The sequence below is a fragment of the Cryptomeria japonica genome, chromosome 1, assembly GCF_030272615.1.
Source record: "Cryptomeria japonica chromosome 1, Sugi_1.0, whole genome shotgun sequence".
Taxonomy (NCBI): Eukaryota; Viridiplantae; Streptophyta; class Pinopsida; order Cupressales; family Cupressaceae; genus Cryptomeria; species Cryptomeria japonica.
The window spans coordinates 674,154,774-674,181,798 of NC_081405.1; positions in this window are offsets into that span (position 1 = coordinate 674,154,774).

Below are 27,025 nucleotides of genomic sequence, written 5' to 3' on the forward strand. Positions count from 1 at the left end.
TTCTGAATTTAGAGGAACATCATCAATCATGGGGGCATCTGCTAATTGATCCATGATGGCTTGTCCTTTTATTGCTTTTATGTCCACATACTCGATCTCGAATTCACTAAGGATCATTACCCATTTAGCCAGCCGCCCAGTAAGTGTTGTGCTATGAATCTTCATATAGACTGGAGTCTCCCTTGTAAGGATCGAAGTTGACTGATATTTCTAGGTGGCGGCATGTCCAAGATAGCCTTGAATTTTGCTGGATCGGCTTCGATTCCTCTTTTGGACACAATGAATCCTAGGAGCTTCCCGGAGGTTACTCCAAAGACACATTTCTTGGAGTTTAATCTTACTTTGTATTTTTCCAACCAATCAAAGATGACTGAAAGTATGTCCAAATGTGTATCTCTGTCTATTGATTTACCCAAGAGATCATCAACATAATCTTCCACAGTTATGTGCATGAGATCATGAAAGATAGTGGTCATTGCTCTTTGATATGTAGCACCTACATTTTTTAGCCCAAAGGGCATGACATTCCAACAAAAAGTTCCCCAAGGACAAGTGAATGATGTTTTGTGTTGATCCTCGGGTGCGATCCTTATTTGATTATAACCAGAAAATCCATCCATTAATGATAACATTTTGTGACCTGCTGTGAGATCAACGATCAAGTCAATATTTGGTAATGGGAAGTCATCTTTTGGACAAGCTTTGTTGATGTCTCTGAAATCTGTACATATTCTAATGCTGTGATCTGGTTTACAGACAGGTACTAAGTTGGAGATCCATTCAGGATAATCAATTGGGCGTATGAATCCGACATCCAATAACTTCTCCAACTCTGCTTTGACTAGTAATGCCACTTGTGGATGCATTTTTCTTAATTTCTGTTTCACTGGCTTTGCCCCCGGTTTGACTGTCAAATGATGCATTACCAAATCCGGATCTAGTCCAGGCATATCAGCGTATGACCATGCAAAGTTGATTTGTCATTCCTTGAAGAAACTTATGAATTTTGACCTTTCGGACTCTGTCAATGATTGAGCCAGGAATATATTGTGTGGAAACTCTTCTGTACCAATGTTTGTCTTAATAGTCTCCTCTACCAACATGGATGACTTTTCCTCATACGAGGCTGGGAGAATGTCGAGCCTTCCATCTTCGGGTGCCTCAGAGAGGTTTTCGCCCTCAGATACGTCCTTTCTTTTTACTTTTTTGGGATCAAATAGCGCCACAGTGTGGTTTTCGCCACAAGACCCTTGATTTGTTCTTATTTTCACATTTTTGCGACTGGAAGGTCCGACACCCTCACCAAAATATGCCATGTTGTTGAGTTCTATAGTGTATCCTGCTTTATGGTCCCCAGGGGGAAGATCATCTTGAATGCCTAGATAGTCGACAATAGCTTCGTCATTTTGGAATGTGTCAAACTGTGCTAGTCCCTCATAATCCCAGTCAATGAGTTGGTGGTGAACAAGGGGAAGGCCTTTAATGTTTTCAGAGTTTGCGGGGCTAAGAGTGAAGATGTGGTTATATTTGGGTATATCAAGGCAATCGTCAAGGTCATCGATGGCACTCTCCTCATCAGTTTTGATTGCAAGCGAATCCAAATTGTCATCACTAGTAGCGCTTTCTGGGACAGGTGTTCTCATCCTATGTGATTTCGACCTAGAACCTTGAGACGAAGACTGTGCGCAATCCTTATGGTTTGTTTCTTGACCAACTCTAAACTTTTTATAAAATTCTTCTTCTTCTATGGATTCATCTGGGTCTCTGAATGTCTCGGTGAGCTCATAGTCACTGGAGGATTTGTCTGAACCCCATTCCCATTCGTTGGAATCTGTGGAATAGCAATCCTCTTGTTGAACTTTGGCAACTTTGATTTGTGATGCCTTTTCTGTCCTTTTAGTATGGATTTTGGAAGTTAGAAAACCAAGTCCCTTCGAGCGTTCCCTTTTTACAGTCAATTCAGGTTGTAAGGGCTCCATATCGCCTTCTTTGCGTAACCCAAGAGGGCTTTTTCCATCATACCCGAATTTTTGTAGAATCTTGAAGCCTTTGCCATATTTCTCACAGGGTATATTGATCTGATCTTGTGTGTCATCTTCAATGTCTTTATAGAGCATTTTGTATAAACCTTCCTCTTCCAGTTCACCCCATCTTTGAAAGGTAGTAGGATCCCATTTGAATACCATGATGGATATTTGCTTGTTAGGATGTGGCCTTCCATATTCTTTTGGAGAGCTCATGACTTGTCGTAAATACATGGTCTGATTTAAAGTGTATTCTCCCATGCCTTTGTCCTGAAATTTGCCTTTAAGTTCACCTTGTTTTGATGTCGAAGGTTTCAACGACTCAGGGTCAATGTATGCCGAAGAAGGAACAGCTTCACGATTACTGGGAATGATGGTCTCAGTATGTGATCTCAAGTTATTGCAATATATGAACGGATTAGGATCACTGTTAACTATTACCTCGACTCCGTTGTGAGGAAACTTAATGCATTGATGATATGTCGATGGGACTGCCCTCATTTCATGAATCCAAGGACATCCTAGCAATATATTATAAGTGAGATCTATATCTAGGACCTGACAAACCACATCCTTTGTGACCGGCCCAATTCTTAGAGGTAAGGTGACCGTGCCCTTGGATGAGCGCTCTTCATCGTCATATGCCTTGATGGTGATTTGATTTGTTGAATTCACAGCTTTATCAGAATATCCCAATTGTTTAATGGTGCTCAATGTATAAATGTTTAGACCAGCTCCTCCATCTATCAGGACTCGCTTTATTCGATGTTTGTGTATGAAGGCTTCAACATGTAATGGTGCATTATGTGGCTGACTTACGGAGGCGTCATCAGCTTCTGTGAATGTAAGGGAGTGTGGAATGGAAAGGTATCCCACCATGGCTTGAAACTGGTCCACGTTCAGATCAGTAGGAACTGTGGTGTCTCTCAAGATTTTGTCAAGAATAGCTTTATGTGCGGGGGATATGCGTAATAGCTCAAGGATGGAGATGAGCATGGGTGTCTTCCCTAACTATTCTACAAGGTCATACTCAGGCTTGGTTGATGAAGAAGTAGTATTTTTAGTGGAGGCACCTGGCAACGTAATTTTACCTCGACGAGTTGTGACATGACATTCAGAAGTAGGTTCAGAAGAAGATCCAACACCTCTTAGGAAAATCTTGGGTCTCTGAGGAGGATTCTCAGGATTTTTGTTCTTGATGGTAATAGTAGAGATATGATTGTCCATCGAGATATGATTGATAGTTGAATCATAGTTATAAGGTGCTCTAGTATAGTTGGCTTGATCATCTATGACTTTGTCTTTTCCCTTGTCATGCTTTGGGAATGGTTCTTTAAACATCTCATATTCTTGATTGGATGAGTGTCCCTCAATCTCAATGTCACCTCTATCAATGAGATCTTGCACAATGTTCTTCAATCGATGACAATTTCCTATCTTATGACCCTTGCTTTTATGAAATTCACAATACTCATCATCATTCCACCAATTTGGTTTGACCTTTGTTTCATATGGAGGAAAATCTGGAACTGTGATCACTTTGTTTGCCACAAGCTTTTTGAAGACTGATTCAAGTGGTTCTCCCAATGGGGTGTACTTCCTTCGTGGTCTAGAAGTTGTTTGAGTATTTACTTGATTGTTTGTAGAACTCGATCCCGAAAAGATGAATTTGGGTCGCACTGTATTGGCATCAACAACACCATCATTGACTGTGTTCTTGTTTTTATTCCAAAATATTGGCTTGTCTTTTCCTTTAAAGTCATCTTTGTTTTCCTTGAATATCTTAATGACTCCTTGTTCAATTAGAACCTTTTCTGTTGCTAAGCCCTTTTCAATGACATCCTTGAAGGTGGACAAACAAGCTTTCCTTAGATCATAGCCAATGTCCTTGTTAACATTTTGGGTGAACATTTCTACCATTTGTTTTTGTGGAATTTCACAAGAGCATCTGCTAGCTAGATTTCTCCATCTTTGCAAGAATGATGCAAAAGATTCTCCCTCTTTTTGCTTAGTGTTGCACAAAGTAGTGACTAATATGTCTGTCTCTATATTTTAGGAGAAATGTTGAATAAATGCCTCTACTAAGTCACCCCATGACTTAATACTAGGTGGTAGTTGGGAGAACCATTCCATAGCTTGATTGCCTAAGCTTTGTGGGAATAATCTCATCAAATATGTCTCTTCTGCCGCTACCTCAATGCAAGCTGTGAAAAATTGTCTTATGTGTGCCTTGGGGTCCCCTTTTCCTCTATACTTGTCAAATTTAGGCATCACAAAGTGTGCAGGAAATGGAGGCATTGGAATGCTCTTGTCAAATGGATAAGGACATATGTCTCTCATTGTGTATGTTGGCTTCGGTGTATTTATGTCCTCCATTTTCTTTTGTAAATCCCTGATTTGTTGCTCCAAATTTCTCTTAGGTGGAGATCGACTTCTTGAAGCATACCCCATGTTTGAGGCACCAATTGGAGGAGGAGCATATTGCATATATGGATGATATTGATCATACACATGTTCATATGGAGGAGGTCTATATTGATGCGGCATATATGGAGCACTTGGTATAGATTCATGTTGAGGAACCCCATATCTATTTTGCGCATGTATACCATAGTCTACAGGCATGTCATGTTCTATTGTGTTGTCCCCAAATTTGACATGGGGTTTCCTTGTGTCCAAATTTTGAGCATGCCTTTGAATGTCCAATTGTTTCGGTTGATCCATAGCTTGAGCATATCTTTCTGCAAAAGACCTCTTTAATGGTCTACGAAGGTAAGTATCATATGTTTGAGCATATGTATGTGGGACCTCTGGTTTTTGAAGCAAAGCTGATGGTGATTTAGGTACCATATGTGGTCCTCTATTTCCTCCACTATTAGGTCTCCTTTGATCCATGTTGGAGTGAGTTTGTTGCAAAGGTCGGTTTTCCATTATTTGAGACATGTCAAAATCATGAGGTATTTTGGCTCCACTTTGTGCCATCATGTGTAAGAAGTATTGTCTATCCCTCCTCATTATTTCTTCAACCGATCGATTGAAATGGGGATTCATAATGGATTCTTCTACATTTGCTGAATGTATTGAAAAGTTGTCCACATTGTCATTGTGTGTAGCATTGTTGTTTGTAGTGTTTGCGTTTTCCACATTTGGAATGTTTCTATAAACATCCATGTCAGGCAATGTAGTGTGCTCAGGATTGAAAAATAAATCATTGTCATACTCATAAGAACTCATGTTTGCGGACTCTTGAGCCTCTTTAGTTTCTCTCCTAGATTTTTGAAGACGGGTTTCAACCATGAACTAGGTATTGACCAAGATGCGTAAGACTAGATGAAAATGGAAAAAAGTATGCAAGACCAAGAGTTGGATGGAATGTAAATGAATCTGAGGAGTACTCGCAATGTCCAAAGTGTAAGACCAAGTATGTATGTAGTAGAGTAGGTGTGACTTCCAAAGAGAGGATAGTTTCTCTTGATGAGGTAAGCTGACCTTGACTCCAAGTAAGACCAAATGAGACCTAAAGGTAAGAAACCTTGATGAGGGACCACTTAGAAAAGTGTTGTTGTATGTAGTGTGTTGACAAAGTTTGATGAGGACAAGCGAGTGACCTTTTGACTCAAGTTTAGGCAAGTATGAATGTAAAATGAGATGTGAAGCAATGATCAACTATGTGAGACCCAAAGACAGGTTGAATGCTAGATGAAACCTAAAGAAACAACCTAGGAAGCTCAAGAATTCCGAAACTGATTTCTTTTGTTTGCTGGACTGTGAAATTTTTCAATTCTGGACACAGACGCTTCTGTATACTTCACAGACGCGATTCCCAGACACATACGTGTCTCTGTTCGACACAGACGTTGCTAGACACATAGACATTATTATGCCCTTCACAGACGTGTTTAGATGACCCAGACGCGTTTCTGTAAACTTTGTGCAATTTTTTTCCAATCTGTGAAGTCATTTTGTTGTGACCAAATCTGACTGTTTGACTGTTTTTTCGTGACAAGAGGACACAATGTTGATGAGAACTCAATGTTTGCAAGTGTTTAGACTCAAAATGACTCTAAGAAAAGTGTGTTGTTTGATGTAAAATTGTTTTGCATACACTTGAAGACACAAAAGACACAATGTTTTGTTGTTTGGTCTTGATTGTTTGAATGTTTAACATAAGTCAAGCACAATTCTTATGGTTGGCCAAGACAATAGTTGTTGATCCCACATGGGGTTTTACCCCCGAGGCTACGCTATTCAGAGCGGATACTTAGATGCTTGACCTCACTGGCTCCACCCTCGGCACTCACTTCTTGGGTCAGCCAAGCATCAGTCCCCACGAAAACTCCCCGTGGCAAACTTTGTATCTCTACTAAGAACCGTATGTGTGTGGGCCGCTACCAGAGGTCCGACCTCCTGCCCCAACAACTAGAAGGATTTGGGCTTCTAAAACAAAAAGGTGCTAGTAAGGGCATCCGCTCGTGTGGCCATACATGCGGCACTTTCAGCTCTGTAAATACAGAAGGCTCCCAACCAGTAGGGGTTACGCCCTACAAATGATCAAATAAATTTGATCAAATAGGTTTATGGGGAGACATAGTGTCGGTATGAACTAATGAGCACACGTTATTCATAGTTTTCACCATGAATACATTTGATTATAGTGGTTCGGAAGAGGTGGGTTTTCCTCGCTACCACTTGGGTCGTTCTCTTCTCACTAGTAGTCCTAATGACCACACGGGAAGACAGGCCCTCTAAAGATTAAACAAAAAGAGCCTATTGCTCAAAATACAAAAGACAATAATTCAATTTTAGTGCACCAATGCAAGTGTTTGCTAATCTATGAAAACAAGGCACACAACAAAAATTCAAAACCCTAGCCAAGGACCTGCAAGAAAAGTTGTTAGTAGTTTGGGTTGTTTGACATAATCACCCCTTCCTGCAAACACACAAGTTAGGTACATTTTAAAAACCCAAAAGACTTTGTGAAAGAGGGGCCTTCAACAAAACGTTTTGCTTCCAAGACAAGCTGCACCAATTTAGTTAGCTAGATCTGAAAGTGTTAGTCCAAAAATAAACCAGATCTGAAACCCTAAGTGCAAAATCTGAAAATTGAATTAATGAAAATTTCAAAATTTTGAAACAGTATATACACAGACACTGTTACCCTCAACACAGACGCGTCTGGATAACACAGACGTGGTTCTGTGATGTACAGACACGCCTAAAAATCACAGACGCTCCTTTCCGACACAGATGCAGGTAGAAATAACACAGACGCGTTTCTGAAACATAGACGCTCCTTTCTGAAACCTTCAAAATAAAATTTGTTGAAAACACAGACGCGATTCCAGATTCCACAGATGTGCCAAAAAATCAAAGACGCGATCCAAAAGTTCGCAGACGCGAAAAAAAACCTAAAATGCTGTCGAAAATGTCCGATCTGCAACTTCAAAAACGCAAAATCTGCAACAAGAAGGTTAAATGCAAAGGGACAAGAGTCCCACCGGGCGTGCCAAAATGTGTATGGAGAAAATGGATACAATAATAACAGAATTGAAAGGCTAAATGAATTCAACCACCAAACCCTAGCCTAACAACAACAAAGATCCACCATAACATATGAAGATTACCTAAGACAATGTAAATAAAACAAAATCAAAATGTATATACCATCACATGTCCAATAGGGTTTTGAATCTCCATTCTTCCTATCTCCATTGATCTTGCTTGATATATTTGCTCTTAGATTTTATGTGCACAAGAGCTCAACAAAGAACGGAATGTGGTTGCAAGTAGGATCGTAGTGTAGCCAAGTCCTTAAGATTAGTCATTAGGCATTAGGGTTTGATAATGAAGGAAGCATCTCCTTAAATAGAAGACACAATATGAAATGGAGGGATAAGATTGAGAGGTGTAAAAAGGAGGTCGGCTAGGATTAGAGGGTAGGTAGAAGAAATAATAAAATAATGAAAGAGGTAGGTAGTGTAGGAATTAAAAGATGAATGACATGTGTTATGTGTATAAAAAGATAATGAATTAATTAAATAAATAAAGATTTATTTAATTAATAGAAGAAATAGGATAATTAAATAAATAAAATATTTATTTAATTTAGGAAAAGAATAATTTAAATAAATAAATGTATTTATTTAAATGAGAAATAAGGCTAGAAGAGGATAAATGAATTAATTAAATAAATAAAGATTTATTTAATTAATAGAAGAATTTAGGCTTAAATAATTAAATAAATAAAATATTTATTTAATTAGACATGACAATTTTGAGTGTCTACAGGATGTACTACATTTTTATGTCGCAAACAATATTGATTGGATGAAGGTATAGATTGAATGATGTCAATAATTTGGTCGTGCATTAACATGGGAAGTTGTGACTTCATTGGCTAAAGAAGCTCATCCTAATGGAGATTCTAATGTTACACCAAGGGAAATTGATTTAGCATATGGTTTAAGAGATAAACAGGTACTTATAAACATATTAATCACCCATATTATTTTTTTTTTTTTTCAATTGTAATGATGTATATATATGTGTGTGTGTTATTTTTTGCATACAATCGACCAAGAATAAATATATTTATCAACTGGTGATGCAGTAATTTTTACATTTTTGACATATTTTAGGTGAAACACCACAAGGCTATGTGGTGCAATGGCTATAAATTTCGCATCAAAAATTTGGATGACATGAAGAAAACTTGTGATTCTGGGATAACTCTAGTATTTCAGGTGACTAATGTTTCATCTAGAAGCGACATACATCCTCAAGTCTTGGAAAATTGATAATATGGGATTTTAGATGATATACTTGAGTATGACTTTAGCTCCTTCAAATTAGTTATTTTCGTCATCCAATTGTACAGCCTACGCTTGAATGAAAATGATCCTAACAGAACTATTATTGAACATGATAATGGATTTGCAATGGTTAATGCAAGGTCGTTTGAGCAAGCTAGAAATGAGCCCTATGTTCTTCCAAGCCAATGTGAGCAGGTATTTTACTCAGAGGTTCCACATAAACCAGGTTGGTCATTTGTTGTTAGACATGATCCTAGAGGAAGGGTGGTAAAGTATATTGTCATAGAAGAAGAATATACAGAATAACTAGAAGATGATGTAGATGATGATCAGGATCAACAATTAGCTGATTGTGTGCCTAACAAACATGTAGAAGAAGAGGAACAAGATCACAGTGATGTAGGAGTTAATGATGATGATGATGGTGGTGGTGGTGATGGTGGTGGTGATGATGATGATGAGATGATGATCCTTACAATATCGATTCTAGATTGGATGATATAGACAAAGAGTTGGATGAAGAAGAATACCAATGACATGATTTAAATGTATGAGGTATGCGATTAGTATATTATCTATTTGATATTGATTTCTTGATATTTTTTGGTGAATCTAAATGTTGTGATTATATGGGAGGACTTGTTTGTAACTAACTAAATGTATCTAAAATGAACTCGTTTAAGATGAATGGATGACTATAAGCTAGAGAGAGAGAGGAAAAGAGAGAGGGAGAGAGGAAAGGAGAGAGAGACTTGAGAGAGAAATAGAGTAATAGGAAAAGAGAGAGAGATGTGAGAGAGAAAGAAAAATAGAGGACAGGGAGAGAATGGAAAAAATGGGATGGAGACATCAGAGAGACAGATAGATAGAGACAAAGATAGACAAATTTTGTATCTATGCTCTTAATCTAATTTGAGGAGATGATTCTCTTAACCTAATTTGACTACCCTCGAGAGGGGGCATCATCCTTATTTTTATATCCTACTAGGACATATCACCACAATTTTGCATCCCAAAAGTATCGAATTGAATGAATCCTAATTGAAAAATCCCTAGGACATTTTTCTATTTTTTTCAAAATAATTGAATGAATCTAGTGCAGTCACCAGTAAGGAGGGACCTCAAAGAGATCAGTCCATACCAGTCAAAAGGAGTAATCACAACAAAAAGACAAAGATATTAAGGAGGAAATGTAGAACAGATTGAATTATATCATGAAAACTGATTACAATTAATCGGTAACAATCGGGTTATAGAAACTGGCTCACATGCCAGCTAGTACATGCTCAACACAGAACAGGTCACAATTGGGACCTTAAAGCTAATGATCTAGCTTATATGTTTGATATATCACCCCAATTGCATTCTAATGCCTAAGTATAATTATTTATATGATCAAATGGGATCCAGTCGACCCAAAAAGGGATCAAAATCCAAAGAACAAGACCAAATGCGTAAAACCAACAAAGTCAGCCTCCACCAAAGAAATTGCCCCAGAAAATCCAAAGGGTGAAGTGAGAATCAAATAGACGGTCAGCCACACGCCAAGGAACATTGGAATCAATGCTTAGGGATTTTCAAGCTACGGGAGGGGATCTGATAGATCACCAATGCAAATAGGTCCAACCGATATCGGTAACAGAATAAGCAACTGATAACAAAAAACTGTCAAGGAAACCGGTAGTGATAACTTGTCAAAAAATGATCCAAATGTTCCACGGTTTGAAAATAAGGAATATGATCAAGTCTTCAAGAAAAATCCAACTCAACATGTTTCGATGACCCAAATCTAAGAAACATAGAAAGAAATGTTGAGACTGCAAAACAAAAGGAAAACAGAAAGAAATATTTTTGGTTGATGCAAGATTGCCAAGAACTAGGGATGCTCCTGCATCAGACATCTGGGGTTGTTGAAAAAGTGAGTCTGTCACTTTGTTGGGGCTAGAGGAAAACCAAGGCGGTCTACATCTACCTGAGAAATCCAAGATGAATCTTCAACTGGTTTGCCTTTCCACTTCACAAGATACTCCTTATACTAACTACTCTGGGTACTATGCCCAATCCTACTGTCCAAAATGTCTTCAATTTGATCTAGTTCCTTTCGAGACAACTATTTCTTTGAGTCTTCTATACTATCCTCATTGAATTATGATTCATGATACCGATGTAGATCTGCAATGTTCAATATAGGTGAAATAGTCAAATCGTCTGGTAACTCCACTTCATATGCATTTTTGGAACTGAATTTCCTCAAGATCTTACAAGGTCCAAACTTCCTCATCTCCAACTTGTTATAAGTTCCAACCAAGAATCTCTCTTTTCTCAGATTCACCATCACTTCATCACCAACCTCAAATTCCTTATGTCTCCTCTTGTCATCTTCTTTCTCTTTATACTTGTTGTTCATATCTTCCAAATGTTTCTTAACCTAAATATGCAAGGCTGCCATGTGATCTCCAAAGTCATCTTCTTTAGAACTTCTTCGGTCTTCACTATTGATATCTCTCAATTCTAATATACCTCTAGGGTGTGCTTCAGTAACAATATCAAAAGGTGTTCTTCCGATACTCTTGTTCACTAAATTATTGTAGGCAAACTCTGCTTGTGCTAAAATCAAATCCCAACTTCCGGTTTTGTTTCCAACTAAACATCTCGGTAAATTTCCCAAGCTCCGTTTAACTACCTCTATCTGTCCATCAGTATGTGGGTGAAAAGTAGAACTGAATTCCAAATTTGTGTTCATTTTCTTCCAAATTTTCCTCCAAAAATAACCAACAAACTTAGTATCTCTGTCAGAAACTATGTTTCTAGGTAATCCATGCAATCTTACCACTTCCTTGAAAAATAGGTCTGCTATAAGCACTGCATCCAATGTCTTCCTACAAGGTATGAAATGAGTCATCTTGGCGAATCTGTTCACCACCACAAATATAGAATCATTACCTCTTTGTCTTTTAGGTAATCCAAGTATGAAATCCATGCTTATATCCTCACAGGGTCTTTATGGTACTGTCAAAGGTTTATACAATCCCACATTCTGACTACTCCCTTTTGCAACCTGACAAACTCTACAACTCTACGCAAATTTCCTAACATCCTTATGAATTTGGGGCCAAAAGTAATGTTCACTCACCAATGCTATTATTTTTTCAATACCAAAGTGTCCAGCTAAACCTCCATTATGCTTCTCCTTTATCAAATTCTCCCTCATAGAACTCTTAAGTATACACAACTGAAATTCTCTAAATAACATCCCATCCTGAATGAAATAATCCAACCACTTACTCATGTCTACCATAACCTGTTCTTTACATACTTTCCAAGGTTCTGCAAAATATGGATCATCACCATACAAGGTCTTCAATTCCTCGAATCATAATATTGTCACTCTCATCTTTGTTAGCAAATCTCTTCTTCTACTCAATGCATCAGCAGCTTTGTTAGATTTCCCACTTCTTTTCTTTAACACAAAGGTGTAGCTCTGTAAATATTCTACCCATCTCATATGTCTCTGATTCAACTTACTCTGACTGTTCAAATACTACAAGGCTTGATGATTTGTATACAACACAAACTCCTTAATAAAAAATTAATGTCTCCATTTCTTCAAGGCTTGAATGATGGCATAGAATTCCTTATCATACACTGAATATCTCATTCATGAATCATTCAACTTATCAATGAAATAAGATACTGCTCTTCCTTCCTGACTCAAGACTACTCTAATTTCTACTCCACTTGCATCACAATCAACATGAAATACTTTGTTGAAATCTGGTAAAGCCAACAAAGGATGCTTGGTCACCTTCTACTTCAATAGTTCAAAACTTTTATTTTCTTTGATGGTCCACTTAAATTCCTTCTTATCTCCCCTCATCGTCGTAGTCATAGGGCTACAAACAAAACTAAAATTCTTGATAAACTTCCAGTAGAAACTAGCCAATCCATGAAATGATCTTACCTCTCTAATGCCTTCTCGTGTAGACCCTTCAATAATTTCTTTTACCTTCTTAGGTTCCATCTTTAGTCCATCAGCAGATATCACAATCCCCAAATAGACTAACTCTTCCTTCATAAAAGTAAACTTCTTAAGATTTATCAACAACTTCTCTTCTCTCAACCTCTGCGAAACTTATCTCAAATGCAACAAATGCTCCTCTTTTGTCTTACTGAAAATCATAATGTCATCCAAACATACAATAACAAACTTACCCAAGGATTTCTTCAATACCCCATTCATTAACCTCATGAAAGTACTTGGTGCATTAGTCAACCCAAAAGGCATCACCAACCATTCATACAGTCCTTCATTTGTTTTGAATGTTGTCTTCCACTCATCTTCTTCTCTGATCCTGGTCTGATGGTATCCACTCTTCAAATCTATCTTTGTAAAGTATCTAGCTCCACTCAATCATGTTGGCTTGATGATGATTGTAATATATTCATCATATGTTGATGAAACACACACACACACACATATTTTCATATTGTCTACCGGTGTAACTTCAAGATGGTTTACATTACAACCAGTATACTAAGTGGTGTATCTCTAACCAATACTTTGTGACAACTGGTATATGTATAAGAGACAACCAATGGATATACATTAGTCAGCATGAAGATAAAGATCAAGCGGAGATCATGTCAGAAGATTCAAGGATAATGGTTCATATATTTAACTCCAACCGGTATTGATTGTTCCAACTAGTATTTATTGACTGTGTGATGAGCTACCACAAATCATGATGAGTTATCCCTGTTTATGGTGAAAATGGATAACAATAATAACAAAATTGAAAGGCTAAATGAATTCAACCACCAAACCGTAGCCTAACAACAACAAAGATCCACCATAACATATGAAGATTACCTAAGACAATGCAAATCAAATGAAATCACAAAGATTATACCATTACATGTCCAATAGGGTTTTGATCTCCATTCTTCCTATCTCCATTGATCTTGCTTGATATATTTGCTCTCAGATTTTATGTGCACAAGAGCTCAACAAAGAACGAAATGTGGTTGCAAGTAGGATCGTAGTGTAGTCAAGTGCATAAAATGATTAGCTAGGTTGATTAGGGTTTGATAATGAAGGAAGCATCTCCTTATATAGAAGACACTATAAGAAATGGAGGGATAAGATTGAGAGGTGTAAAAGGAGGTCGGCTATGATTAGAGGGTAGGTAGAAGAAATAATAAAATAATGAAAGAGGTAGGTAGTGTAGGAATTAAGAGATGAATGACATGTGTCATGGGTAGAAAAGGCTAATGAATTAATTAAATAAATAAAGATTTATTTAATTAATAGAAGAAGTGGGATCAATTAAATAAATAAGATATTTATTTAATTTAGGAAAAGGATAATTTAAATAAATAAATGTATTTATTTAAATGAGAAATAAGGCTAGAAGAGGATAAACGAATTAATTAAATAAATAAAGATTTATTTAATTAATAGAAGAATTAAGCTTAGATAATTAATTAAATAAAATATTTATTTAATTAGTGTAGTCACATAAATCTGTCCACTTAATTAAATGAATACTTAGTATTTATTTGATTATTTAACCATCAATTAATAATTAATTAAATTAATATTTAAATAATTCATCTTAACCCTATTCTCCTATTAATTAAATAAATTATTCAATTTATTTGATTTAATTCACTTAACCAAATTCAGACCATTAATTAAATAAATAAATCATATTTATTTAATTAAATCTTCTCTCACATTTAAATAAATTAATATTTATTTAAAACCCTCAAAATCCCACCTCTCACATTTAAATAAATAAATCATTTATTTAAATCACCTTTATCTTCCACCCACTTGCATTTTCCTACAAATGCAAGTTGCACAATTATTTTAAATAAATAATTTATTTAAATCACCTTTATCCTCCACCCACTTGTATTTTCCTACAAAAGCAAGTTGCACAACTATTTTAAATAAATTATTTATTTAAAATCCTATTTATCCTCACCCACTTGAAACCTTTAATGGTTTCCCTTAAAGTAGTCAAACTTGATGGCTTTAAAGTCTTCAAACTTGATGGCTTCCTTCTATAGTCTTCTTAAGACTTTAATGGTTTTCCTTAAAGTCTTCAAGCCTTTAATGGTTTCCCTCAAAGTCTTCAAGCATTTTAATGCTTTATCTTCATTTTTCTCATTTAAATAAATTAATATTTATTTAAATATTTATCCAAATTCAACTTACACCATTTAATTGAAATAAATGATTTTATTTTAATTGAAAATACCAAAATTTCTCCCACTTGCATTTTCCTACAAAATCCACTTGTATGCCTAAACCCCTTCTAGATTCTTCTAAACCCTTCCTAATTAGCCTAAATTCATCCCTTAAATATTGTCACATTCCTAAGCAAATTGGAGTCACTTCTCAAAGACTCCAAAGTCTTTGAAAAGCAATTAATGCTTTGTGTGTTCAACAAATTAACCCTCAAAGTCTTGGATAACCTTTGAAAGCTTCCAACCTTCAACCACTAAATGGCTCAAAGTCTTTGATAACCATTGAAGGCTTTCAACCTTCAACCACTTAATCCCCAAAGTCTCCAATAACCATTAATGGTTAATTCAACCCTCCCACATGGTTAAAACATTTGTTTTGACTCAACCTCTACCCAACCCAAAGGTCTCATCAGGCCATTAATGCTTTGATCATGATTATCTCTTAAACATTTGCACAAAGGTTTATCCTTGGATTAACTCTTAATCCAGTGGGTAATCTTAATTTAGACTTGACCCTTACCTTCTAGATAACCATGAGGTCTTCTCAGGCCTTTAATGCCTCCAACCTCTTCTCTCAACCCAATCCTATGTTGAAACTTGTCACCATTTTATTGGTGCCAATTGTGCACATGGATCCCCAACTTTCAATCCTAACCCTTGTTAAGATTGCTCAATCTTAACCCTTCATTTCCCTATTTCTTCTATAAATAGAACCCTTCTCCTCAAGCAAAAGGAGAAGCATTTTAGAGTATTGTTGTTATACTGGCATTAGCATAGAGCTTTTTCATAGCATCACTATCTACTCTAGCATAGTATTTAGCTTTTCATTTCATGTTTGAAGCTTAGTATTAAATCTCAATCCTCCATAAGCATCCATAGTGCAAAAAGCTGCTGAGAGCTACACTCATTTGGGACTTGGAGAGGAGAGGAACAAGGGAGGAGCAACTATGAGCATCTTGATTAGCTATTTCATTTTATGTTTATATGCTTTCTATTTCATGCTTAATATCTCTCTTGATATGCCTGTTTAGGATAATCTTTTGTTGCTAACACTAACGTTTTGTTTCTTGTGCTCTTGTGTGTGTTTCCATCAAACAGGTTTTCTAATCCTTTTTGCAGAGCATCATTTGGTGAACCCGACGTGAATCCAAACACCAAAAAGATCAATTTTTTTTTTTACCAATAACATGTTTGAATGTTGAAAATGTCACACAGGTTGCGATTTTGACACTGTTTTGGTGCGTTTGGCATTATTTTGGCGCTATTCCCCCTGTTTCAGTACTTTTCCCTTCTTTGTCTTTCCCTTTCTTTTAATACGTTTGTGTTAAATAGTGCCTCTGTTCAAACGCAGACTAGCGCTATTGTAACAAAACGTTGTACAAATCACTTTGTAACCAAAAAAAATAAAAAACCAAAAAAAAAATAAAAATTTAGGCTTGTAGAAGCCCACCAAATAGGCGGATTTTACTAACTATTTTTCTCTTTTGTGCAGATTTAAATTAGATTAAAGAGTAGATTTATATTTTTTACTAACTTGTTTTTGAAGTTGGTTTTAAAAATGAATTCACTTTTTATTTCGGTTTAAAATTAACTTCACATTTCAAGTTTGGGCTTTTAAAAAAGAATCACACATTTGTTTGGGGCTCTTAAAAAGAATTTCATTGTTCAAAGGTAAAAAGAACCACAAACTTATACAAAAACAACTTTATTTTTTTTGCAAGTTAGGAAACAAACTTCGTTTTGGTGCTTAAAATCAACAAGGCAAATTTTATTTCTTGCATCAAGATAAAACTCACAATCCACACTTCCATTTTTGGTGCAAATAAAATTCACAATCAACTTGTCTCATTTTCAAAGCAATTTTAGTTCATGCAAACGTGTTTTTCATTAAGTTGACCAGGATTTCAAATTCTAGTTTACTCAAACAATTGCCTTTGAAAATTAAAAAGAACACCATGATTGTTGGAGCAACATCTCCAAATAGTTAGATCACATTGCAATGACAGATTAAAAAGAACAAGTGTTTTTCGTGCTTGGCACACTTGTGCAAAGAGTTGGTCGAGTGGTCCTACTTCTAACACACACTATCCTCTCCCTTGGCTTTCGTGGTCCTAGGTGCAAGAGAAAAGTGTTAGTAACACTCAAAATTTTATCTTTTTAAGAGAGGCCTGCCAAGAGACACATCACTCTTGGGAACGACCTTGAGCGGTAAATCCTTCGAGCCGCTATAGAAATCAGGTGTGAGCGAAAGCTGTAGCCTTGGGTATAGCTGTTCCTACAGTGTAACTGGCCGAAAGGACAAATGGGCCCCACCACCAGTTACAAGGCTCTTAAGTGAGTCACTGCAGAATGAACTTATGTCCAAAAACATCGAACATGACTAAACACCTTTAAGTAGTAGCCCACCCGTTCTATTGATTGAGGATATTTGAGGTATAATTTAGTGCAAGAGCATAGATGGTTTTGCTCCCAAGATACTCACCATACATATTTCCTTGAGTAGAAACATAGCTTTTTGAAAGGTCACTTGTGGCTTGATAAAAGTGGTGACTCCCCCATCATAGGGATCATCTATTTGTTATGCTCGTGCAAGACTTAGTATATCACATCCTTACCTGCCACGGCGGGATTGATAAGGTATGTAGTACCAAAGTCGAAGAAATATCAAGATGTGGGCTAAATTTATCACAACTGGCCATTTGACCTTAGGGATAAAGAGTGTTTGAAGTGTGTTCGTTTTACAGACCTAGTGCAAATTGAGCCGACTTCAGGCTTTGGAATTACACCTTAAAATAAATCTAAAGGAAGGGTCAAAAACAAGTCCAAGGATTGGGTTGATCTAGACCCATACTCATTTGTGCCTTTTGAGGCAACATTCTTGTGTTTGTGTGCTTGCTTTGTTTTCTTGTCAAAGAAAAATCAGAAAATCAATCCCAAAAACAAAGTATTCATCCAACATCTGTCAACACAACCAAAAACATAAAAAATAAGGTACAAACAAACAAAGAATCAAAAATTTATGAACATTCTTCACATCTTGCGAAAGAAGAAGTATCATTAGAATATCACCTTGAAAAGGAGACCACTAAGCTCAAAGGCTTTGATCAAAAGGAGGAAATTCTTCTATCTCAATAGACAAATCTTTGTCTCACATAGAGTCTTTCTACATCGCATGCGTCTCTATCTTCAAGGTAAAACAAACGAGTTTGATTCAGAATCACTGAACCGCAGAGCTTTTATGCAATATAGAGCTCTGAGTTATCACAAAAATCAAGGAGGAAAGATTAATCCCAACTTCTTCCCAAACATCTGTATCACCTACAACACAGCTCGAGAAGTGCCACCAACGCCTGAAAGGGAAGAGGTAGAGTTTGTCCCATCTGTGACACAGAGTTTTTATTGAAGTTGAAAACAAAAACATCCATCATCTCACTCATACATCATCACTTCATCATCAATCCATCCCAACTCTCAAAACATTAAGAGGTTCTTGTCCCAAGATTCTTTTTTAGATATTGCTTGAAATCAAAACACATCACATCACTTTTTAGATTGTTTCTACATCTAGGATAAGCTCATCCTAAGAGACACATCTACGCAGGTTAAAACTAGTTCATGAGTGAATCCTCTCATTGCTAGGTAGTTAAATCTGTAACACATCTCAGATTTCTCTGCACCTTATCACATCCAAACTTATCAAACAAACAAGCAAATCAAAGAAGGAATTTCGGTTACATCTACCTTAAAGTGCTAGAGATCCACATACAACACAAATCACCAATCATCAATCTTTCATTTCATCACCAACTCATCATCATCTTCAATCAACTTCAAAACAAACTTGCAAACAAAATGGCTCAAACCCGATCGCGATCAAGGCAACGAGAAATAGAAATTGAGGAAGAAGAGGACAATCTCAATGAATTTCAAGAAGCACTTGGAGGAAATGTAAATGATGAAAACCCAAGTACTCCTACTCTGTCAACAATCGAAAGGGTTCAGCATAACCCTCATTTTAACAGATTATTTGATGAAATACTAAGGAGCAATGCGGATGCTCACTTCTTAAGACTTGCTCAAGAAGGAGCCAAACTCCCCTCAGACTTTGATCTTGCCCAATTAAGACAAGCATCAGAAAGACAAAGTCACCATGAGGAGGAAAGGCGTAGAGATCCCATCAGATATAACATTCCTCGAGGTAACCCACCACCTCCTCCTCCAAATGAAATAGAGATGTTGCGGCAACAAGTCGAGAATCTCGCCCAACAACTTCATAGTGGTGTTAAGACCAATCAATTCTCACTTAACGACATCTGTCCCTATCCTTTTGATAGGAATCTTTATATGCCACCCTTTCCACGCGGGTTCGAAACACCCAAATTTGAAAAATATAGAGGAAAGGGGGATCCCCGTGATCATGTCCGAGAATTTCATTCCGCTTGTCTTGAAGTGGCTTATGAGGACACATACCTAATGCGCCTTTTTCCCCAAAGCTTGGGAGGAACCACCACATCATGGTTTTCCCGACTACCAGGTGGCATTAGAACATTTGAGGAACTCATCCAGAAGTTCCTATCTCATTACTCTCATAACATTGAACGCGACATCACCATGGCTGATCTATGCAACACCAAACAAAAACCAGGTGAATTATTCTCAGTATTCCTGCAACGATGGCGCCAAATGTCTAGCAGACGTTCTCTTCAGTTACCTGAACGAGAACTAGTGGAAATTTTCATTTCCAACTTAAACGAAGAAATGGAATTTCACCTGGATGTCAAAGACACAGACTCCTTTAACGATATGATCACCAAGGGTATAAAATGTGAAAGGGCACTCATCAAGAAAGGACTCATCAAAATCTTTAATGAACTCAAAGATGGTCCTCGCCCGCGCTTCAATAGTGATAAACCGAACTTCTGGAACAAGAATAAGAATATCATCAACGATGGAGTTGTGGATGCTCGAACTATCCAAAATGCACAACCTGTGGTTCGATTTGCAGGACAAAATCCTCCACCTCAAAATAACACAAATGTTCTTCCTAATCAAGGTCGCATCACATCTCATGATGAACCAAGACCCCATCCACAAAAACAAAAACGCACATACACTCCCTTAGGGGAACCCATTGAAACAGTGATGCGACAACTTATTTCTCAGAATTTGATCACTCTACCTAAGTTATCAAATTATGAGCCCCAAGTCAAACCAGCATGGTGGAAGGATACTGAACATTGTGAGTTCCATCAAGGAAGAGGACACAAGACAAGTAATTGTCACCGATTGAAAGATCTCATTCAGGATCTTATTGACCGAGGAGAAATTGAAATTGAAGGGCATGACCCAAAAACAACCAATAATGATCATCAGATGTTCAAGAATCCACTTCCATCGCAAGATCAAAGGGGTCCTTCGACGTCCAGACGAGGTCCTGATACCACTGATTATACGCAGGCTGCGTATAACTACACTGTAAATCACCTGTATGATGCCAGTGAACAAATTGCAACTATAACCTTCAAAAATCCCACCTCAAATTGCAATGTTGTTACACGTCGCGACAAAGTTACCATAAAGGCAGCTCCACAGGGCACCACCTCTGTCCCGAAGCAATACAATCTTGTGGAACAATTAGACAAAACCCCTGCACTTATATCCATTTTGGAGCTTTTGCATCTGTCACCCTCTCATAAAACAATCTTGGATCACGCACTCCAAGAGGCGTCAGTCCCTGCAAACCTAAACACGGACCAATTTCAAGCCATGGTTGGAACTCTAAAGTCATCACCTTGTCTCACTTTTTCCGAAAGTGACAACTCTTCGTTCCAACAACCTCATAACGCCTCACTCCACATTGAAGGCTTTGTCAACCAACACAGGATCAAGCGAGTCTTGATCGATAATGGAGCAGGCCTAAACATTTGCACACTACAGTTGGTCACAGCATTGGGATATGCAATAGAATCAGTGGATCCTCGTAAGAAGATCACCATCAAAGCCTATGATGATGCAGAGCGTTCATCCAAAGGAGCTGTGGTACTACCAATCCGAGTGGGCCCTGTGGTAAAGCATATCATTTGTCAGGTTCTGGACCTTCCTCTGCCATATAATCTATTATTAGGGAGACCTTGGATACATGCCATGCAAGCTGTTCCATCTACCTACCATCAATGTATCAAGTTCCCACATAATGGTGCAGAGATCACAATCCTGGGCGATGCAAATCCCTTTGCATTTTGCCATAATATCAGCCATCAACCAGAAATTACTGTTCCTAATAATAGGGAAGCCATTTCCTCCACATCATATGTAAATCCCGCCTCTCTTGCTAGTTCAAACACCCCTATACCCAAGCAAGAAAAGCTTAAGATGAAAATCGCAGAGGAAGGTCCTGGAGAATACAACTTGAGTCAGCTCTTTTGTGTGGGACAAATGCCCACTTCTCCTAGAACACATGGTAAACCACAGCAGTTGCTCCAGCAACCACTAATCACGCCTCCATGTGCCTTAACGCCTTTCATTCTTGGAAAGAGTCAAGAGGAAGAGACACAAGATGAGGACCTGACGGACTGGATCTATAAAGATCCCATCACCACTGACAAACCGCAAGTTACACTTCCTACGGAACAATATGGCAAAGGCCTCCTCATTATGCAAAGAATGGGATATGATGGTCAGAGTGCTTTGGGATACTGCAAACAAGGACGACACGAACCTCTACTACCAGAATTCAAGCCCAAAGGTAATACAGGCCTAGGCTTTGAAAAAGAAGTCCTTCCTAAACTCAGATTCAAAGGAAAACCCAGCACACCATTTTGCCCACCTACTGCAAAGAGGACACCTTTCATAATCAAAGCACCATCAAACACTATCCCCACTGCCCCATCGAGGCTCACAAACCCACCACAACCATCTACAACACCAATGTCACTCATCCCATCAAACGAACCAGTAATCCTATCAGCAACACCATTTGTAGCAGCAACTATATTGGAACCCGCAACAGCATCTATGGCACCAGTAGTTCCAGCAGAAGCCACTGAGTCACCATTACCGATACTTCCAGTAACAAATCCATTAAACCCCATCACAATTCCTGCAGCACCGATCACTACAAGGATACATAAACCAATCACACCTGCCGTGTTTAACTCCAAAGACATCCCAGTATGGTATAGCAATCGGATGCTGGAGAGTGATTCAGAGACCGACTCACATGAGTGGGAATTCGATTCAGTGCAACTTAACACTTCAGATGAGGAAGACACATCACCACCTCCACCCCGCAAAGACATCCCTGTTTACGGAGAAGCACAGATAAAGACCACTTGGGTACCTGAGCTGGAAACATCTTCCACAGACCCTACGTCTCATCCTATGCCTGATTCTGACAGGGAGAGTACCATCAACGACCTTCACCACACTGTCTTAACCCTCACCGATACATCTCCCGCACTTAACTTAATCGATGAAGTAATGCCCATTATCCACCCTGAACTCGTCGAATGGAACCAACCAAATCCCCCATGTCTTGACCTCTTCCAAAACGATGAGGCTATCATTGACTTTTTGGAATTAAGGGATAATCTACCAAGCGGGGATCACAAAGCTGGATTCGCCATTGAACTTAATAGCACAGCATACTTCGGAGCGGATGCCAAACCCTTCAGCTGCAAAAATATAACAATAAAACATGGATCTTCCAGTGAAAACCACACTGTGGCACTGTTTGATCCAACAAAAGTAAAAAGAAAGAGCGTATCCAACGGTGAAAACCTCTCTGAGGCGCCTGAGGATGAAGGGTTTGACATTCTCCCTGCTAGTACACAACAGGAACGATCGACAATTCTCATTGAGGAGACTAAAGAATACAATGTGGGGACTCCTGAAAACCCTCATATCATACATCTGGCATCTCTTCTCACTCCAGAGGAACAGCCTCAATTTATAGAGTTCTTCCAACAGCGTCAGATCAACTTTGCATGGTCATATGCAGACATGCCTGGGCTTGATCCTGATTTAGTCATGCATCATCTCACAGTAGCAAAAGGAGCCAAACCTATCAAGCAGAAGCTTCGTAAGATGCATCCTCAGATTGTCGTGCTAGTCAAAACAGAACTCAAGAAACTCCTGGATGTTGGTTTCATTAGACCAATTGATTATGCAGAATGGATCTCCAACATTGTACCAGTTGGCAAACCAAAAGGGGGCATCCGCATTTGTACAGACTTCAGAGATCTGAATAAGGCATGTCCTAAGGATGACTTCCCTCTACCAAATATCGACATCATAGTAGATTTGACAGCAGGACATGCCATGCTTTCACTCATGGATGGCTTTTCAGGATACAATCAAATAAAGATCGCACTAGAGGACCAACATAAGACAGCCTTCACATGTCCATGGGGCACATACTGCTGGAATGTAATGCCTTTTGGTCTAAAGAATGCAGGAGCGACCTATCAAAGAGCAATGACCACCATCTTCCATGACATGATGCATACTATAATGGAAGATTATGTGGATGATTTACTAGCAAAATCACTTACTAGAGAAGGACATCTTCACATCTTAGATAACATCTTTGATAGACTGGAACAATACCATGTTCGACTCAACCCAAAGAAATGTGTCTTCGGAGTGACCTCCGGGAAGCTTCTAGGATACATTGTCTCAAGCAAAGGCATTGAGGTCGATCCAGCAAAGGTTAAAGCAATCATGGACATGCCACCTCCAAAGAATATCAGTCAGCTAAGAACACTACAAGGACGGCTTCAATCTATCCGCAGATTCATTGCACAATTAGCCGATAAGTGTCACCCATTCACACACCTGCTACACAAGAACATCCGCTTTCAGTGGGATGACAGATGCCAGCAAGCATTTCAGGCGCTTAAAGACTATCTCATGAATCCACCATTGCTGATGCCACCAGATCCAAGTAGACCATTATTGCTCTATATCTCAGCAACAAGTACAGCATTGGGTGTACTACTGGCACAACATAATGCAGAAGGAAAAGAGTGTGCTGTATACTACATCTCTCGTACACTGGTTGGCTATGAACTCAATTACACACCTATTGAGCGAGCTTGCCTAGCAGTAATCTTGGCAGCCACTAAATTGCGACACTATCTGTTAACACACAAGGTGCAACTCATTGCAAAGATTGATCCACTCAAGTATTTACTCAGCAAAGCAGCATTGACAGGCCGCTTGGCCAAATGGGTGATGATTCTAAGTGAATTTGACATTGAGTATGTGGACCGTAAAGCTATCAAAGGTCAAGTTATTGCAGATCAGTTGGCCGATGCACCACTCATAGGCGATCATCCCCTCATTTCCAATTTTCCAGATGAAGAGATATTCATGCTCACAGAAGTACAACCATGGAAATTATATTTTGATGGTTCATACACTAGGCACGGCTTGGGGGCAGGCATTCTGTTTATCACACCTCAGGGTGATAGCATCCCGAAGTCTTACAGGCTCACATTTCCATGCACAAACAACATAGCAGAGTATGAGGCCTTGATCACAGGACTCAGGTTAGCCGTACAATGGAAATTAAAAGAACTGCAAGTATATGGCGATTCCCAACTAGTCATTCGACAAGCAACAGATGAGTATCAGACCAAAGATGATAAACTCATGCCATACAAGCAAATGGTGGACAATCTAAAGACATCATTTACTACTATCACTTTTGAGCAGATACCAAGAGATCAGAATCGAGCTGCTGACGCCATGGCTACCATCGCATCTCTACTAGATCTTCCACAGAATTCAACACGCTACGAGTTCTTGGTAGAACAGCTTTGGATCCCCGCTTATGATATCCCCGAATCCGAGATGATATGTCGCCTTGTCGGTTCTGAATCCCCATGGTATGGTGAGTTCTACACTTATCTCCGTGATCACACCCTTCCTCCCAACCAATCAAATAATCAACGTAAAACCTTCATTCGCCAAACTGCTCGATATACCATTATTGCTGAAACCCTATACCGACGTAGTCTTGATGGTACTCTCCTTCGATGTCTGGAACAAGATGAGATAACAAAGGCTTTGGAAGAGGTACATGAAGGAATTTGCGAGACTCACTCAAGTGGTCCGTCACTAGCCAAGAAACTCATGCGAGCTGGATACTATTGGCCATCTATGGAAAAGGATTCCTACTACTTTGTCAGGAAATGCAAGAAATGTCAAGTTCATGGCGACCTGATACATGCACCAGCACAGGAACTACAACCAATCACAACACCATGGCCTTTTTGTCAATGGGGTCTTGATCTTGTGGGTAAAATCCATCCATCTTCATCCAATGGCCATAAATTCATTATTACCACCACCGAATATTTCACCAAGTGGATCGAAGCTGTTCCACTTACCCAAGTCACCGGCAAGTAGATCGCCTCATTCATCCTCAATTACATCATCTGCCGGTATGGTGTACCCATGTCCATCGTCACAGATAACGGTCTTCCTTTCAAAAATCAGGATGTTCGTGAGCTTTGTGAGAAATTTCATATCCAACACCGCTTTTCCACTCCCTATTACCCACAAGGCAATGGTCAGGCCGAAGCATCCAATAAAAATATATTGAGGATCCTAAAGAAGACAGTCAATGATGCCGGTCGTGATTGGCATGTTCAATTGAATCCAGCGCTATGGGCATATCGAACTAGCATTCGAACCCCTACAGGTGCAACTCCTTATTCATTGGTCTATGGTGCTGAAGCTATCTTACCTATTGAGGTCGAGATACCATCCTTACGAGTTTCATTGCACAATCTCATCGATGATGAAGCATACAGAGTATCCCGTCTTCAGGACTTAGAGTTACTAGATGAGAAGCGACAAGCTGCATACAATCACCTCAAAGCCTATCAGCAGCGCATGAGTAGAAGTTACAATCACCGAGTTAGATCTCGTACATTTGAGGTAGGTGATCTTGTTCTTCGAGAAAATCCTCGCAACCAACCAAACAGAGAACATCAAGGCAAGTTTGAATCAAACTGGTTGGGCCCATATGTTGTCACTGCTGTATTCGGGTCCGGGGCATATCAGTTGGCTACATCAGACGGAGAACCGCTCGCAGATCCAATCAATAGCATGCACCTCAAACGGTTTTATACCTAAGGTATACATATCAGAAAATATCAAAAACATTCAGAAAATGTCCTAAAGAAAATACAAAACCATTCAAAACAAAAAAAAAAAAGTAAAGAAAAATCATGCATCCAAACGGTGAACAACCACTCCGGTGGCACCTTGGGTAAGTGTGATGGCGAAAACCTGGCAAACAGGCGCCACTCATAAAGGCAATGGCTCCAGTATCTTTCAGGCTCGTTGCGATCACATTCATACATACACACATCCATCCATCCCAACCATGGCTTGTTATTTGATCTGCAATTAAGAAAGTACTCCATGCGTCTAGCATCCCACCTTTTCATAGTCAGGTCTACAAACTGGGGGCAATACCCTTAACCTAGTAATGGAAGTGGATTCTACATTGTCTTATGTGTCATTACACTCTTCATTCAGGCGATCATCAGAAAATACAAAAACATTCAAAAATGTCCCAGAAAATATCAAAAACATTCAAAAACAATACAAAATCCAAAAAACATTCAAAAACAATACAAAATCCAAAAAACATTCAAAAATAACTTTCAAAATACCAAAAACATTCAAAAACAATACAAAATCCAAAAACATAGACAAAACCCATCAAAAATCACACAAAAACATGGCAACCCCTTGTACATATTCATTCAAGCAGATGCAAAACAAACATTGACAAAATACTCACACAATGACCATTTACCAATCAAACCACACAATCGACATTAACAATACAAACCTGTCTTTAAACAAGGATGCATCCTTCCTTACCAAAACAAAGACAAGATGACATTTTCTTTG